General features: G+C 31.5%; 1 protein-coding gene and 1 long non-coding RNA gene across 4 annotated transcripts in view; both read left to right on the top strand.

The window, feature by feature from the left end:
• The first annotated feature begins 586 nt into the window (after positions 1-586).
• On the top strand, positions 587-4,022 carry LOC140182822 (uncharacterized). The gene is made up of 3 exons (XR_011878967.1): positions 587-751; positions 849-903; positions 3,735-4,022. It is a non-coding gene; the product is annotated as an uncharacterized lncRNA (long non-coding RNA).
• A 12,259-nt stretch (positions 4,023-16,281) lies between these two features.
• LOC112785279 (agamous-like MADS-box protein AP1) overlaps positions 16,282-17,354 on the top strand; it is a 247,152-nt gene continuing 246,079 nt past the window's right edge. For all 3 annotated transcript variants that reach the window (XM_072229935.1, XM_072229936.1, XM_025828736.3), the window contains exon 1: positions 16,282-16,537. The gene's annotated coding sequence lies outside the window, so the exon portion shown is untranslated. The remainder of the gene's footprint in view (positions 16,538-17,354) is intronic.

Raw genomic sequence — 17,354 nt, 5'->3', positions numbered from 1 at the left:
TCTAAAAGAAAAATGGTTATAACAGAATTGGTTAATATATATATTCTAACAAACTTGCTAACTAGATTAACTAACTAATTAGTCTACACCTCTAATATTGAGTATTTAAAAGTTTTTTTGTACTTTCTAACAATCCCATCTTTTCTATCATGAAACCACTTATTGTAAGAATCGGGGTTTTTCACGCAAAACCATCTTAATAAAAATAATAATCTTAAGTGCTCGAGATGGATTCAAAATTTAGAAGTTCTAATTTGAAAATATAAATGTGAAATTTGATTTCAGTGAATTATTCTGAGTTAAAAAATGTTTTTCTTTCGAAAAGTTTTTGTAAAAAAATGCATACTGGCGCTTAAGCTGGCAGTACCGACTTTAGTCTGTCCAGTGCCGCATATTTTGGAAAATAATATTTTGAAGATTGATTTATTGTTTTGAAAGGACAAAAATAATTTAGAATTTAAAACCGGCACTAATCTTAAAGGTTTTGGCTCAAAGTGGTCCAAACGGACTAAAAATGCTAACGGGTTGGACCGGACCCAAACCGGGCCCAAGGCCCAACATATATAAGCTCATTTCTTCCCCCAAATGAGAGAGAGCCGCGGTTTTGAGATGAGAGGAGAAGAGGGGAGTGGTTACTATTCACCTCCACCTTCCGGGAGCCATAACTTTTTATCCGGAGCTCCGATTGACGAGCCGTTTACGGCCACGCGAAGCTCTCGATGAGCTCTTCCTTTCTATCTAAGTTTTTCTGGTAAGAACTCGAAGCTCACTTCCCATTTTTCTACCCTAAGTTTCTGCACGATTTTGGTTATGGATTTTGAGTAGATTTTGTAATTTTGCTTGTTTAGGTGATCTCTAATAGCGAATAATTGTTGGATTTTATCCCTACTCACATTGGATAAGGTAAGGTTCCACTAAATCCTTGTGTTTAGTTGTTTTGTATACTTTAGATTTTTATTTTAGTGATATATGTGTTGTTAGTTTGAGCTTTGGTGTTTGTTGGAGTTGATCGAGGCTTTGGATCAAGTTTGGTGGCTTCATTTTGGTATTTGTAGCATTTGGAAATCGGACAAGATATGGTTTCGGTTTTCTTTATGTAATATGTAATGTTTCTGGACACTTAGGCTAGTTGACCCTAAGATAGGATTGAATGTTGTTGGCGTATGAATAATTATATGTGAATTGACGTTAATTGTTAGTTATATTGGATTATTGTGATTGATGATGATTTTGGGAATTATTTTTGTCAATGAGTATTGATGGTGGGTTGGATTATGTATGAGGTAGGTGAAGTGGGATGAAGATTTTATGAATTGTATGTATTGGTGTGTAATTATGATGTTGTTGAGAAAAATTGATGATTGGATTTTTGATGAATTGAAATGTTGATGTTGATAGTATGGTATTGATGGTTGAGATCGAAATTGATTATGATAATTGTTGGAAATGGTGGAATGGAATTTGATTAATGTGTTGATTTGAAAAATGAATGTATTGTTATGTATTTGACAATGGAAATTGATGAATGTGGTTGGTGGAGGAATGATTATAGTGTTATATATTTGATATTTGAGGTTGAGGATATTGAAGGGTGAATAAAAACTTTGGTATGAATGGTAGGTTGTGACACAAAGGGTGAGTTATGAGGTAAATTGGAGTTGGTATGGTTTTGGTCTGATTTTGGTTGAAATATTTTGAAAGTTGAGGTTTGACAAAATTTTGCATAATCTATTTTCTGGCAGTAGCTACGGACGCTTTTGGAAACGATCTAACCTTCACAATTGAATGGAATTAATTTTTCTCAAATCCTTGTGATGTGTATAAAAGTTCTGGAAACTTTGGTTAAAGTTTAACGGTTGGATTAGGAGATATAAATTTTTGAAGTTTGTTACTTTAAAACTGATTTTCTGCTGCTACATAATCAAATCAGCAACTTTCCGAGCCTATATCTCCCAATCCTGACCATAATTTTGAGTGGGACTAAAAGGACATTGAGACTTGGACTATTTTCTTATTTGTTTCAAAATTTCAGACTATTATAAATTTTGTGGAAGGAGTTGTGTTCGTTTTAAAAATAGAGCTCTTATCTATTTTGACAGCAAAACTAGTTTTTGAAAGTAAACTTGTAATCAGTATAACTCTCTCCAAAAAAATGATTTTTCTATGAGACTTTAACTGATTTAAAGATCTATGAGCCTAGTTTATTTCTGAAAAATTTCAGATTCATCAAATAAAAATATGATTTTTGGTGGATTTTCTAAGAGCAGGGTAGCTTGCTGTCTTGGTGCAGAGATTTCAAACTTAAAATCAGTTTTTGCAAGAGAAATGGTTTTGCTTTTTTTATTGTATTCAACTAAACTATTTCAACTGGGTTTGAATCTATAGGATACTTTCGATTTGAGTCTAGAGACGGAGAATTTGACTTGTAAATTTCTGTGACACTTATTTAAGACTTTTGGTTCGTTTTTGAATATCAAAACGTTGAGAAGGTCCTAGGTGATTTTAACTTGGTAATTTGATAAAAAGTTAGCGAACGGAAGTTTAGGTTTTTGGTGTACTGATGATGAGTTTGGTTGAAGGAGAAGGAAGTGTAGTCAACTTGGTGAGTACTGACAACAAATTGAGAAATTGATGAACTAATGAATCCGAAATGGAATTAAGAACTGATGATGGATATGGAAAAAAAGTGTGCAGGGCCTATAACCCTGGTGTAGCAGGTTTCTCTGCTGCATGAGTAGATGTTGTTGAAAGTGATTTGAAATGAGAAATGGTGATGTCTAGTGATGATTTGAGGATGAAGTTATTGGATTGTTGGTAGTGTGCGGAGCCTATATCTCCGGCGTGGCAGATTGTTCTGCTGCATGACCAGTTGTTATTGATAGTGTGCGGAGCCTATATTTCCGGCGTAGCAGATTGTTCTGCTGCATGACTAGTTGTTGTTGAGAGTGTGCAGAGCCTATATCTCTGGCGTGGTAGATGTTTCTGTCGCATGACTTGTTGAATGTTTGTTATGGTTATTTCCTTCTCTGCTGCATGAAGTGTGCGGGGCCTATATCCCTGGCGTAGTAGAGTCCCTACTACATGAGTGTGAAGGGCATTATATCCCTAGCGAAGCAGAAGAGCTGCTGCATGAGTGTGCATGGCATTATATCCCTGGCATAGCAGAAGAGCTGCTGCATGAGTGTGCAGGGCACTATATCCCTAGCGTGGCAGAAAATGCTACATCCGGGAGGATGTGTCGGGTTGGCATTTACGGACCGACAAGTGATATCACGAGCTAATAGGATAGACATTCATCATATGCATCTTCTATATGCTTGTTTGCTTTGATTACTTGAGTTTTCCTAATTGTATAACATGCCTATTTGCTTCTTGAATTACTTGCTGTATATGAAAACTATCTGCGTTTTACTTGCTTGCATTAATTGTGATTGTTTGGTGCTGAGGAGGTTAGGTAGGCGGTGGCAATGGGATCGCACGGAGGTTAGGGTGGTGAAGGCTGTGGGATACAGCGGTGTGATTAGTATTAGTTAGAATTATCCTAAGTTTAGATAACCCTGTTTATGGTTTATGGCTTAATTTATTTATTTCGTTCTAAGTTTGAATATCCGGATGTGATGTGAAGTTCTAGGATTGCCTTCGGCGTCCCGGAGCCTTACATCTTACATCATTGGGCACTGTTACCATATTGAGAACCCCCGGTTCTCATTCCATACTTTGTTGTTGTTTTTCAGATGCAGGTCGTAATCTACTTCGGTGAGATTGTGGATATGGTGACAGAGCGGAGTATGGTTCGTTCCTTGTTTATTTCTATTTTACTTTCATCATAGTATTCTCTCACCTTTTATATATTTATCTTTATGGCCTTAGAGGCTTATTTGAGAGATATGTTATATAAGTTGTTTTAATTCTAAAACTCTGTATCTTTCTATTTGTAACTAGTCGGCTTAAACTCCGCAAGCTGCGGCTAGTTCTCTATGATTATTATATTCTTATATTTATATATGTTTTATTCTCTCATACATATACCTTGTATCTTATGCGTTAGCTTTATGTGAACGTCTCACGCTTCTGTAATTCTGTCTTTGAGCTTAATCCTTCATCAAGCTTCTACAATATAGTATTCTCTTCTATATATAAATAAGTATAAGCTTTAGAATTGTCGTAACCTTGATTAACCTTCGCTATACGACTAGAGGTAAGGTCACTACAAGAAAAGAGAGCTATTCTAACATGATTTTTTTTAACAGCCATAGTTAAGTATAAAAATTAATATATATTTTTGACAAATATCACAAATGCCAAATTTTTTATGTTTTTATATTTATAATTTGATTGTAGAAAATTATTCCTCAATTTTGACACTTATTTGTTTTCAACATACTCCATTATTCTTTTTTTTTTCGTTAAGCTCCGTCAATAATTTTGGCATCACACTGTTGTTCTTAGTTTGGGATCATACTACTCATTCTTCATCTTCAAAATCTCAGTTTATTCTTTAGTTTTAAGATCTCATCTCATTCTTTGTTAAAAAAATTTTGGTGAGAATTTTTTATGGTCAATAAGTGTCAAAATAAATAGTATTTTTGACGGTTAATAAGTATCACAAAAAATATATTCTCAAATTTTTCTAACAAATTATTTTTGATGGCCAATATTTATCAAAATAAGATTTAAACTTTTTTTTACAATTACTTATATGTTAAAAATATTATTTTTGACAAAACTTTTATTAACATATTTTCATAGTTAAAATAGTGTCAAAATTTGTTTTTTGACGAATTTTAAATTTTTTTAACACGTAATAATCCTTAAAAAGAATCTATATTATTGTAGTAGATTTAAGATAATTGAGGTGTTACACTCATTTCAAAAATTTAATTCTAATTAAAAAAATAAATATTATATCTCTAATATTCTCCTATGCGCTCCAATACACATACATCTTAAAAACCAATTTTAATATCACACCTACAATAGACTTGGGCACATTTTTCACTCTATCTTATTGTTCACTTCACAATTCTACACATGATTAATCCGTGCATTGACATTATTTTAATTTGTGTAAATCATATAAAAAGAAAATTTTTTTAAACAAATAACTTATAAATGATAATACACGCACATTACAAGTATTGTTATATTATATATGTGTAATGAATCCCACATATTGGGTGAATAATAATAACAATTTAACTGCTGAGTTTTTTTTTTTTTTCAATTTTCTTTTGTAAACAATATGTTGTTTTCGTTGTTGAGCAAATTATTGGCATCGCTGACTCATATGTTGTGACTAGGAGTGATTCTGCTGAGAGCATATGGTTAAGGATTTATATATAATTACAAACACTTGCATGAAAAGGTGACTTATAACTAATATAATGGACCCCATATATATTAATATACTATATCATATTTTTATTTTATGTGAATCTTAGATGTTACATTCACACGAGGAATAAATATCTATCAAAGAAGAAGAAGAAGAAATTGACTTCAGGAGATAGACTATGAGGCAAAATAATACACATCTATTACTTGTGTATTAATATTTTATTTATCTTTAATTGAAATGACACAAATATCCCTCATAATAATTCTTCTATATATCAGATTTCTCAATGTGTACCGAGATTAGAGAGATTGTGTGGGTTGAAGATAATTTACACAACTAATTTTTTTTGTCATTTCAGTTTAGTTAATGATGCAATAAATAATGAAAGATAAGTAAATACATACTAATCAAATAGAAGAATGAGGTATGTAATTTTGATTAAAGGACGTGTAAATCAATGAAAAGATGAATCTTCTACCTATCTTATTCTCTACATCTTCTTCATCTCAAGAGTGTAATTTACCCTAAATTATATAGTGGTAATAGTCTTTAGATAAATGTAAATGTCTTTATATTTATCCTTGTTATTAATTATTATATTATATACAAAATATTTTTTTAATTAATGAATGATTTGATACATTATTGGTTAACTAATTTTATTCTATTTTGACCAAAAGAAAATATATTTAAAAATATTTATGATTTAAAGTATTAAAATGATTTTCTATCAAAAATAATATTTTTCAGTTCAAAATATATTAATAAATATGCACTTTTCATTTTAAAAATGAAAAAAAATATACTTATAATTTAATCATCACATAATCTCATGGTATAACTTTTGTTTATTATTTATTTATTTTGACTATTTTACAACATTATTGAGTTTATGTTTACTATTTTATGATTGGAATTTTATAAATAAAAATGTGTTTATGTTATATCTAAATAGTTTGATAACTTCTAATTCTAATAAGAAATATTTTTTGTAATAGAATAATATCTAAAATAACACAAATTTTTGTTTTAGCAAAGATGGGTAATAATATATATGGAAAAAAATCCAGTAAATATTAGTAGTGTCTTGCCAAATAATAAAATTGTGAAAGAATAAGAAAATAAAAGAATTGTGAAAGAAAAAAGATGAAGAAATTTTATTGATTGTTGATTGAATGAATTGTAAACTATGAAAGTAAAACTAAGTATATATAGAGTATTGGCCTATGAAAGATAAAAGTAGATAAAGATAAGATATAGATAAAGATAAAGATAAAGATAACTATAAGATAAGATAAAGACTAAATTATAATTTAATTTGTGCATTCTGGTGGGCTGAATTTGTGGGTTGTGAGACGTCGTTATTGTTGTCATGGGCTAAGGTGGAAGAGTGGTTTAATACGCCCCCACAAGCTGGAGGATGAAAGATGTCAAGCACACTAAGCTTATTCAGATTAAGATGGAAGGGTTGAGGAGACAAAGGCTTCGTGAAAATGTCAGCTAGTTGCCCAGAAGAGGAAATTGGGAGAAGTTTCATCACTCCAGCTTGAGCTTTTTGTCGAACCAAGTGACAATCAACCTCTAAATATTTAGTCCATTCATGAAAAATCGGGTTAGCAGCAATATGAAGAGCACTCTGATTATCACAATATAAAACTGGTGGCCGGATACGAGAGATGCGTAAAAATTGTAACACATTCAGTATCCATTGAAGTTCACAAGTTGTGTTGGCAAGTGCACGATATTCTGCTTCCGTGGAAGAGCGGGCAACGGTGGTTTGTTTCTTGGTCTTCCAAGAGACTAAAGAACTGCCTAAGAAGAAACAATAACCTGTTAAAAATCGCCGAGTGTCAGGACATCCGGTCCAATCAGAGTCACTGAAGCCGAGAAGCTGAATTTCTGATTCCCTTGGAAAGAAAAGTCCTTTGCCGGGACTAGTTTTCAGATATCGTAACACATGCTTGGCAGCTTGAAGATGAGATTCAGTAGGAGATGCCATGAATTGACTTAATTGTTGAATGGCATACATGATGTCCGGTCGAGTAGTGGTGAGATAGATAAGACGGCCAACCAAACGACGATATACAAAAGGGTCGGATAGCAAGGGACTTTTGTCTTGATATAGTCTTGTGGTACTATCCATTGGAACAGAGGCAGGTTTAGCACCTAATAAACCAGAATCCTCCAAAAGATCAAGATAATATTTTCTCTGAGATAAGCAAATTCCCTTCTCTGATTGAGCAACTTCAATACCCAAAAAATATTTTAATAGGCCCAAGTCTTTAATTCGGAAGTGTTGGTGTAAAATAGACTTAATGGCAGCAAGTTCAGAAATAGAATTACCAGTGAGAACAATGTCGTCAACATAGACTAAAATGATAGAAATTTGATCATCAATAAATTTGACAAATAAACTATAATCAGATGAGGTCTGCTGATATCCATGAGATAGCAAAAGATGAGAAATTTTGTCATACCACATACGACTAGATTGTCGTAAACCATACAGTGACTTTAGTAGCTTACAACATTGATTCGGTTGAGGAGATATAAATCCGGGTGGCAGAGTCATATAAACATCCTCAGAAAGATCCCCATGTAAGAAAGCATTATTGACATCCAACTGATGTATAGGCCAATGCTTCATAGAGGCCAATGCCAAAACTAATCTGATAGTGGCAGGCTTGACAACAGGGGATAAAGTTTCCAAGAAATCAACACCTTCAGTTTGAGTGAACCCTTTAGCCACAAGGCGTGCTTTATATCGATCAACTGAACCATCAGGCTTGCGTTTGATGCGATAGACCCATTTACAGCCAACCGGCTTAACCCCTGCAGGGCAATCAACAAGACGCCAAGTTTTGTTCATCTCAAGAGCATCCAACTCATCTTTCATAGCACTACGCCAATTAGAGTGTTGATTGGCGTCCTTAAAAGACTTTGACTCAACGTCAGAATGTAGAGATAAAAGAAACTTTTTATGTGAAGATGAAAGAGAAGAAAAAGACATGACTGAAGATAAAGGATACTTGCACTTTGAGGGAGATTGATTTGTAGAGATGAGAGAGGAATTACACAAGTAATCAGAGAGATATGCTGGAGGTCGGTGAGGCCGGTCGGAATGACGAGGATGGGGTTGCTCAGGTGGTGAAGAAGGTGACGGGGGATGAGAAGGTGATGGTGGGCTGGTGTCTAGTGTTGAAAGGGATTCGGTGGTCATGGGTTCAACTTGGTTAGGAAACGATAGTGAGGAAGAAGGAGAGGTTGTTGGAGAAAATAAAGAACTAGGTGGAGTTGGGTCAATGGGTATAGGTGAGGGTTCAACTGGAAGACTAACTGAATCTTGTTTTTGAGAAGGTGTGTTTGGCAATGTTGGGCTAAGTGTCTGAAATTGGACATTTTTTGTGACTAAGGGCAAGATCTTTTCATAAAAAATTACGTTTTTAGAAATCTCAATTCTTTTATCTTCTAAAACATAAACAATATACCCTTTAAAATCAGATTGAAAGCCAATAAATACAGCCTTTTTGGCTCTTGGATCAAATTTTGATCTATTTGCTATTTGGGTAGAAACAAAACATAAGCATCCAAAAACTTTAATGTCATGATAATTTGGTGGAACATTGAATAAAATCTCAAATGGTGTTTTAAAATTAATTGCGGATGATGGAACTCTATTAAGTAAATAAACAGCATGTCTAACAGCATAAGACCAAAAAGATGATGGTAAATTAGATTGAAACATAAGAGCACGAGCTATATTCAAAATATGTTGATGCTTGCGTTCTACCCTTCCATTTTGTTGAGGAGTTTCAACACAACTACGTTGATGAATAATGCCCTTTGAAGCATAAAAATCAGGTAAAATAAATTCTGGTCCATTATCGGAACGAATAGTTTTGACTTTGGAGTTGAATTGTGTTTCAATTAAAGTAATAAAATTTTTTATTTGATTATGTACTTCTCCTTTTGATTTTAATAAAGTAACCCATGTAAAGCGGCTAAAATCATCAACAATAGTAAAAAAATATTTATGATTATGAATAGAATTTTGTCGAAACGGACCCCAAATATCAAAGTGTAATAAATCAAAACTTGCATTGGCTTTGTTAAAACTTTGAGAAAATGAAAGTTTCTTTTGTTTAGAAAGATGACAAATGTCACAAGCCTCGTCATGATGCATAGAGATAAAAGGAAATTGTTTATGTAAATGATTAAGTCTTTGCCCAGAAAGGTGTCCTAAACGAAAATGCCATATATTGGAAGGTGTAATGGGTGGAGATTGGATGGAATTTATGGAGTGTGTAGTGGATGAATTTTTACCGAAATTGGGTTCAAAGACATATAATCCCTCTCTCATTCTGGCCAAATCAATTGTCCCCAAATTGTTGCTCTGTAGAGTGTAAGAAGAAGATGAAAAAGTGAGTTCACATATGAGTGCTGAAGTAATTTTTGAAACAGAGATAATATTAAAGTTGAAATGAGGTAAATAAAGAACATCATGAAGAACCAAGGATGGTGAAAATTGAACGATGCCTTTATAAGAAACAGTAGTTCGAGAACCATTTGGTAAATGAACAATAATAGGAGAAATTTGTGTGTAAGAAATAAACCAAGACAAATTTGATGCAATGTGATCTGTGGCACCAGAATCAATGATCCAAGTATTCAAGAATGAATCTCGATTTGAAGAATTGTTAACAGTAGAAAAGGTATTGAAAGAACAAAGATAATGAGTAGTTGGACTTGGCAGAAGTTCAAGTTGGTTTGAAGGACGAGCTTCTTCATTGAAAGAAAGTGCCATGAAAGAAAAGTGTTGGGCTGACGAAAGGTCGAAAAGAGACTCCGGATGAAGTTGCTGGTGTGCCCTTTCTCCTTGATCCATGGATGTCAGCAGAACTCAAGAGGAGCTCCGATACCATAATAAAATTGTGAAAGAATAAGAAAATAAAAGAATTGTGAAAGAAAAAAATGAAGAAATTTTATTGATTGTTGATTGAATGAATTGTAAACTATGAAAGTAAAACTAAGTATATATAGAGTATTGGCCTATGAAAGATAAAAGTAGATAAAGATAAGATATAGATAAAGATAAAGATAACTATAAGATAAGATAAAGACTAAATTATAATTTAATTTGTGTATTCTGTTGGGCTGAATTTGTGGGCCGTGAGACGTCTTTATTGTTGTCATGAGCTAAGGTGGAAGAGTTATTTAATACCAAAGCTATATTTTGATGTATCTCTGTAAATTAATTATAAAAATAGTTATTCGAAAGAGCATAATTAAAGTTTGTAAGAAATTAAAAAAGAAGATATAATATAATTGTGAGTAAAAATTTTAAAATAATCTTTTAAAAATAACACATTATTTCAATATTTTTAAAGGTGTTATTAAATTAAGAAAGGTGATAATGGAAATTACTTTTTTTATATAAGTATCTTTTCTTAAATTGTATCTAAATATATTTAACCACTTCTAACTAAAAGCACTTTATATTTTACACAAGTCTTTTAGGTTGTATTTGTTTACAGACGTGAGACACTGAAATAAAGATATAAAAATATAAAATTATATTTAATAAATAAGACATGAATAAAAATATTGTGTCTAGAAATACTGAATTAATATATTTTATATCTATCTTAATAAAAAGTGCACAAAAACACTAATAAAAAATACAACTTAATTTTTATCTTTTTTATTATTCTTGCTAACTTTTTTATAATTATATCTTTTATTATTATATTTTTTTTGAATTTTTTTAATGAAAAAAGTGAATAAATTGGATCAGCCTTTCATAATTTGTTCTATTTTATTACCAAATAAAATACGAAAGCATGAAGAAAATCTCATGTTCTAAGTTATTCAAAGTGTGATGTTAATGGTTTGATGAACTAAAAAAGAGGAAGAGGAAGAGTGAAAGTTGAGAGAGGGAGAAAAATTAGTTTCTCTCATTTTAAAAATTTCAAATGAATGAAAACAGAAAACTAAAAAAAATTTGTGGTTAACATTATGTATTCTTTATGTACTCCTACTAAATTAATTACCATCAACATTAAACTAATAAAAAATAATCTAGGTAACACTTTTCGCAAGCTAAAATTGTATAAATCTAACAATCTTAACTTAAAAATATTGGTAAGAAAAGAACCCGGTGGTAGAGCCTTGGTAAGAAATTGATCTTTGGAACAACTGACATAAGATGAATGAGACCAGACAAATATTGTTCATGAACAATATGACAGTCCACTTCAATGTGTTTAGTTCTTTCATGAAAGATGGGACTATTAGCAATGTGAATGGCTGACTGGGTTGTCATAGAATAGAGTGATAGACTTTTGAAGTGGCAAACCAATGAAATCCATTAAGAAAGATAACCAACTAGCTTCACAAGTGGCAAGAGATCTATATTCAGCTTCTATAGAGGACTTGGCAACGGTAGTTTGCTTCTTACTCTTTCAGCTAACGAGAGAGTTCTCAAGTATGAAGCAATAACCGGAAATAGAGCAACGAGTATCGACACAGGTAACCTAGTCAGCGTTGGCAAATCTGGTAAGATGCAGATCAGAAATAGAGGAGAAGAATAAATCAGTTGCAGGTCTGCCTTTTAAATATCGGAGTACGTAGAAAACAGCCTGTAAGTGAAAAGTGGTTGCACAGTTCAAAGACTAGCTCAAACGTCCCACAGCATAAAAGATATCGGGTCTAGTGTTTGTGAGGTAAAGGAGTCGGCCGATGAGCTGTCTGTAAGTAGTATTGTCCGTTAAAATGGTACCTGACTCCTTCGAGAGTTTCTGACTATAATAAAATGGAGTGAAGAGAGACTTGCAATCTAGATAACCAAAATTCTTGAGAAGGTCCATACCGTTCTTTCGCTGATAAATGTAAATTTCAGAGTTAGAGTGTACTACTTCCATTTTCAAGAAGTACTTAAGATCAACAAAATCTTTTATTTTGAATTTGTCATGCAAAATTTACTTGATGGAGTTGATTTCGCTAATGTCATCCCCGGTTAAAACCAAGTCATCCACATATACTAGAATGACAGTGAAGCTTTCGAATTGTTTCTTGATAAAAAGGGAATGATCATAAAAAAACTGCTTATAACTAGCATCAACAAGAGTCTCAATGAGCTTAATATTCCATTGTCTGTTTGCTTGCTTAAACCCATATAGAGACTTTTGCAATTTACAAACCAAACCTGGTTGTGACACAGCCAAATCGGATGGTATCTTCATATAAACTTCTTTGTCCAAATTTCCGTGAAGGAAGACAGTATTGACGTCTAGCTATTTCAAATGTCATTTCTTTGCCGCTGCTAATGCTAATATTACTCGTAGAGTAGTCATTTTGACAATTGGACTAAAAGTATCACCATAATCCACTCTTTGCACTTGAGTGAATCCTTTTGCAACTAACCTCGCTTTGTGCCTTTCTATGGTGCCATTGGGATTGAATTTTACCCTAAAAATTCATTTGCAATCCACAATCTTCTTGCCTTTTAGAAGTTCAGTGAGACACTAAGTTCTGTTCTGATCTAGAGCTGTCAATTTAGCTTATATTATCTTTCTCCAACATTCATGTGCAGCGGCTTCTTCATAAGTGCTAGGTTTTGAATTTGAGGTGATGGTTAGAGAAAGGGACTTATATTTTGGGATTTTTATCATATGACAAGTGTTGTGAGATAGGATATAAAGAGTTAGAGTTGGCAAAGTTGCTAGAGTAAAATGCGTGGGTTATCATACAATGGTAGTCCTCTAAATAAGCAGGCGGTTTCTTGACTCTTTCATATTTTCTAGTGATGCAGTCATGTGTGATGTCATAGTTTTGTGATGCAGGTACATTGTTAGTGTGTGGTGTGGTAATGAGTGCAATGGTGTGTGAGAAAATTAGTGAGTGCATTGAGCTTAAGAAATGTTCATTTGAATATGTGAGTTCCACATTGTTTTTGGCAATACGCAGTTGCTCACATTATTCACCTAATTAATAGGCTGCCCAGTACTAAACTGGATAATACTAGTCCTTATGAGCTTTTGTATGTTAACTTATCTAACCTTTCATATTTAAGAGTATTTGGTTCTCTTGCATATACCTCCACATTAACAAATTCAAGAACAAAATTAGACCCAAGAACCAGAAAAACCGTTTTTTTCGGTTTTAAATTTGGAACAAAGGGTTTTCGACTTATTGATTTAAAATCAAAGAAATTTTTCATATCTAGAAATGTGACTTTCTATAAAAATCATTTTCCATTTTCACATTCCACTAGCGCTGACATTCCTGCGGCATCCACTCGTACTCTACAATGCATTGATCTTTTTCAATATGATACACCATCCAAACATCATTTGCAATCACCCACACATTTCACGTTCACCGCATCATGAAGAAAATCTCATGTCCTAAACTATTCAAGATGTAATGTTAATAGTTTGATGAACTAGAAGAGAGGAAAAGAGTGAAAGTTGAGAGAGGAAAAAAAGGTGATTCTTCTCATTTTGAAAATTTCAAATAAATAAAGACAGAAAACTGAAAAAAAAAATTTGTAGTTAACCTTAAGTATCCTTTATGTTTTTTACTATAATTGCATCAATATTAAACTAACAAAAAATAATCTAGGTACCAGACCACTAATTTTTGTGTCTTTATCAATTATATCTTGTTTTCAATGTTTTGTCTTATCATGTTATCAGAATTAAACACAGCCTTATTTCTCTCTAAACGGGCTTAAAACAAAAATTTGTTTCTATTTTTGTGTGGATGAACTTTTGAGATATAGTTTGTCTCTTGCGCTGTTGTAATACGTCTTTTCTTGTGAGAATAACTCGAACATCAAAGAATATAATAAATGGATACTTGTAACACACTCAAATCAATAAATATTTAAGAAGTATAAAAATTCTATAATTATAGAATATTAAACATAAAATAAAACTTGTCATATAATTTTTTTGAAATATAAAAATAGGTGTATTTATAAATATAAAATTGATAAATAAAATTAATATTATAACCATTAATCAAAGTAATAGATGAATTTCAAATGACTTAAAATTATAAAAAATTTTGAAAAATAAAAAATAAAAAAGATTCCAACTATTCCAACACGTGTATTGCTGAATCGGGTAGGATCTTATCATTAACTTTTTAAAAATAATTATCTAATGCTACATTTTTTTCTTTTGCGTTCGAGCTACTATATTTAAAGTAAAGTACACTTTTAATAAATAAATAAAACAAAGAAAATCCTCTGTTTTTAAGTCGAGTTTTGAAAATTTTGTAATTAAATGTTATTTATAACGTGGAAATATCACACTAGATTGCGTATAAAAGTTACAAAATTTCATACCCTCCACATTATTTTAGTAGGTTGTGTGTGGACACTAACTAGGTAACCCTACAGGCTACAATGACAATACAAATTCATAACACGACAACTATTATATTCATGTTTTTTTTGTGTTTAAATATAATCTTCCCAAATTATCATTCTAATTATTTACATAGTGGTACCTATATTTAATTAAAAATAATGGTAATCAAAATAATCTTATGGTGTTAAAATTAGGGTTAGTAAATATTTTTAATTAATACCAAAATAAAATTGATGATTAAAACTTTTTTTTGACCGTTTTAAGTTACCTGATTCAATAAAATAGAAAAAGAGTTTGTAATAAATATTATTTATTAATTTTAATATTATTATTAAGGACAAACAATATCTATATATTATATCAATTATCAAAACAAACAAAAATATCTAAAATATAATGATTGAAAAACTAATTTAAATTAATCAAATAATAAATTTATTTGTTTACTTAAATAAATATTAAAAATTTAAAATTTGTTTTATACTTACAGTAATTTATTAATTAACGTCTTAAAAGAAATTATGATTTATGACTGAATTAGATGCGAAAGAAAAAAAATTGATGAGTGAGATATGCAGTTAAAATTTTTTATTATGGATGAAATTTTTGTGTAATTTAACAATGTTGACTTTGTATGTATTTTATTTTATTTTTTTTTTTGGGGTTTGAAAATAAGTAATTGGACCTTTCAATTACTTTACATGGGATTTTCGAAATTTTTTTTGTAATTTTCGAAGTTTACTGTTCACAAATTAAACTATTTAATTTGTGTATTTTAATTTTTTTTAAATTTTTTAAATAAAAATAAAAAATTTTGAATATAAAAATTAAAAAATTTAATTTTTTTTTTTACCAAAAATCAGATGATCCAATTTTTATATTTTAAAAATCGAACGATTCAATTTTTTTTTTAAATTAAATTATCCTATATCTCAAAAAAATATCACAACAATCCACCATTAAAAAAACAACTTTGTTAATCCAATAAAAAAAAATGGAGATATGCATGGCTAATTTTGACACCAATAAGGTGTTGGTGACACGTGGAACAACACAAAACATATCTAAAGAAAAAGAAAAACTATGGTGAAGAAGGGAACCGACTGCACCAACCAAGTGAAATTGGTATTGATATGATGTGAGCATGAAAGCAATGTCATAACTAAATTAAAATCCATAGATATATGGACATGCTAGTCTCAATAATATAACCCTCATGGTTTTAGCTTGTGCATATAGAAACCACTTATGATTCTATGGTCCACTACTTCATACTGTTAGTGTTGCAAGTGTGAGGAGTGTTGAAGTTAGTCCCACATCAAAGAAAGCATGGAAGAGTGAGGAGTTTATAAGATGAGAGACCCATTTACTTGACACCTTAAGGTTTTGAGTTGGATGTGGTGTCTTCTCATCTTATGTTCTCTCGCTTGATTCCTCCCCGAAATCTCCCCGGTTGTCGAGAGCTCCCCAATGTTCCTTTGCAATTTGAAGTGCCAGAGAAGGTATGGTCAGGTAAAGATGTTTCTTATGATCATTTAAGAGTCTTTGGATGTAAAGCTTTTGTTCTTCATTCTGGTCGGTGGAGATGTTGATTGGAGATTTGCAGTGAGAGAAATTGGCTTCGCAAGAGAGAAATTAGGTTTCCCGTTTTTACACAGAGCAGCAATTTTGGAACGGCAGTTTCTCATTCTTTCACCGTTGGATCGACGTGAAATTTGAACTGTAGATTCTTCACATCTTGTTCTTCATTCTGGACGGTGGAGATTTTAATTGGAGGTCTACAGAGGGAGAAATTGGCTTCGACAGCAGCTCTGTTTTTTGGGTATATTTCATCTTCTTGCTTTTCATTTGTGAGCTTTGGTGCTTTGATGTTTTGGCTGGTTATATGCACATTTTTGTGCTTTGTTTGAGACTCTCTTGTACCTCATTTGATTATAGTGGAGCTATTTCATTGGTCTGGACGACTCGTGGTTTTTACCTCTTACCTTGAGGGGGTTTTCCACGTTAAAATCTCGGTGTGTTCTTATTATTGCTTTACTTGCTATATTTGCTTGTTATAGTTGCTGCCATATTGTGTTGTGAGTGCTTCCATATTGTTTTTGTGTTGGACATTTGTGTCGTTTCCGCTGCTAGGCTCTTTCACATACTTGTAAGATTTCATCCAAATAATTGACCTACCTACAAAAATGCATGTTTCTTCAACGTGCCTTTATGTTTATTTGTTTCTTTCTCTCTCTTTCTTTTATATCATTGATATCCTCCTTTTTTAATTGAAAATAATAAGTATAGATAATTAAATTTTAATTAATTAATATTAGCTCATTTTTATTATAAAATTATTTTTTAACTTTCATTTTTTTAGATATTTTAGAATTTAAGATTAAAATTTAGAATTTAGATTTTAAGGTTTAGAATTTATGATAGAAAAATAATTTAAAAATTTTGGTTAATATTTGCTAAAAATTAATTTCTTAGTTGAACTCATTTGAAGATTATTAGAAATATAAGGATTTTAGTTTTTCTTTTTATCAATGCTTACATTATAATCAGGATTCAAACTCAAAATTACTGATTTAAAAAAAAAAATATGGCATACCAACTAATTAACAATGTGTTAGTTAAATTCATTTATTTAGGAC

This window comes from Arachis hypogaea, chromosome 20 (genome assembly GCF_003086295.3).
Source record: "Arachis hypogaea cultivar Tifrunner chromosome 20, arahy.Tifrunner.gnm2.J5K5, whole genome shotgun sequence".
NCBI lineage: Eukaryota > Viridiplantae > Streptophyta > Magnoliopsida > Fabales > Fabaceae > Arachis > Arachis hypogaea.
This window is presented reverse-complemented; position numbering and strand designations above follow the sequence as displayed.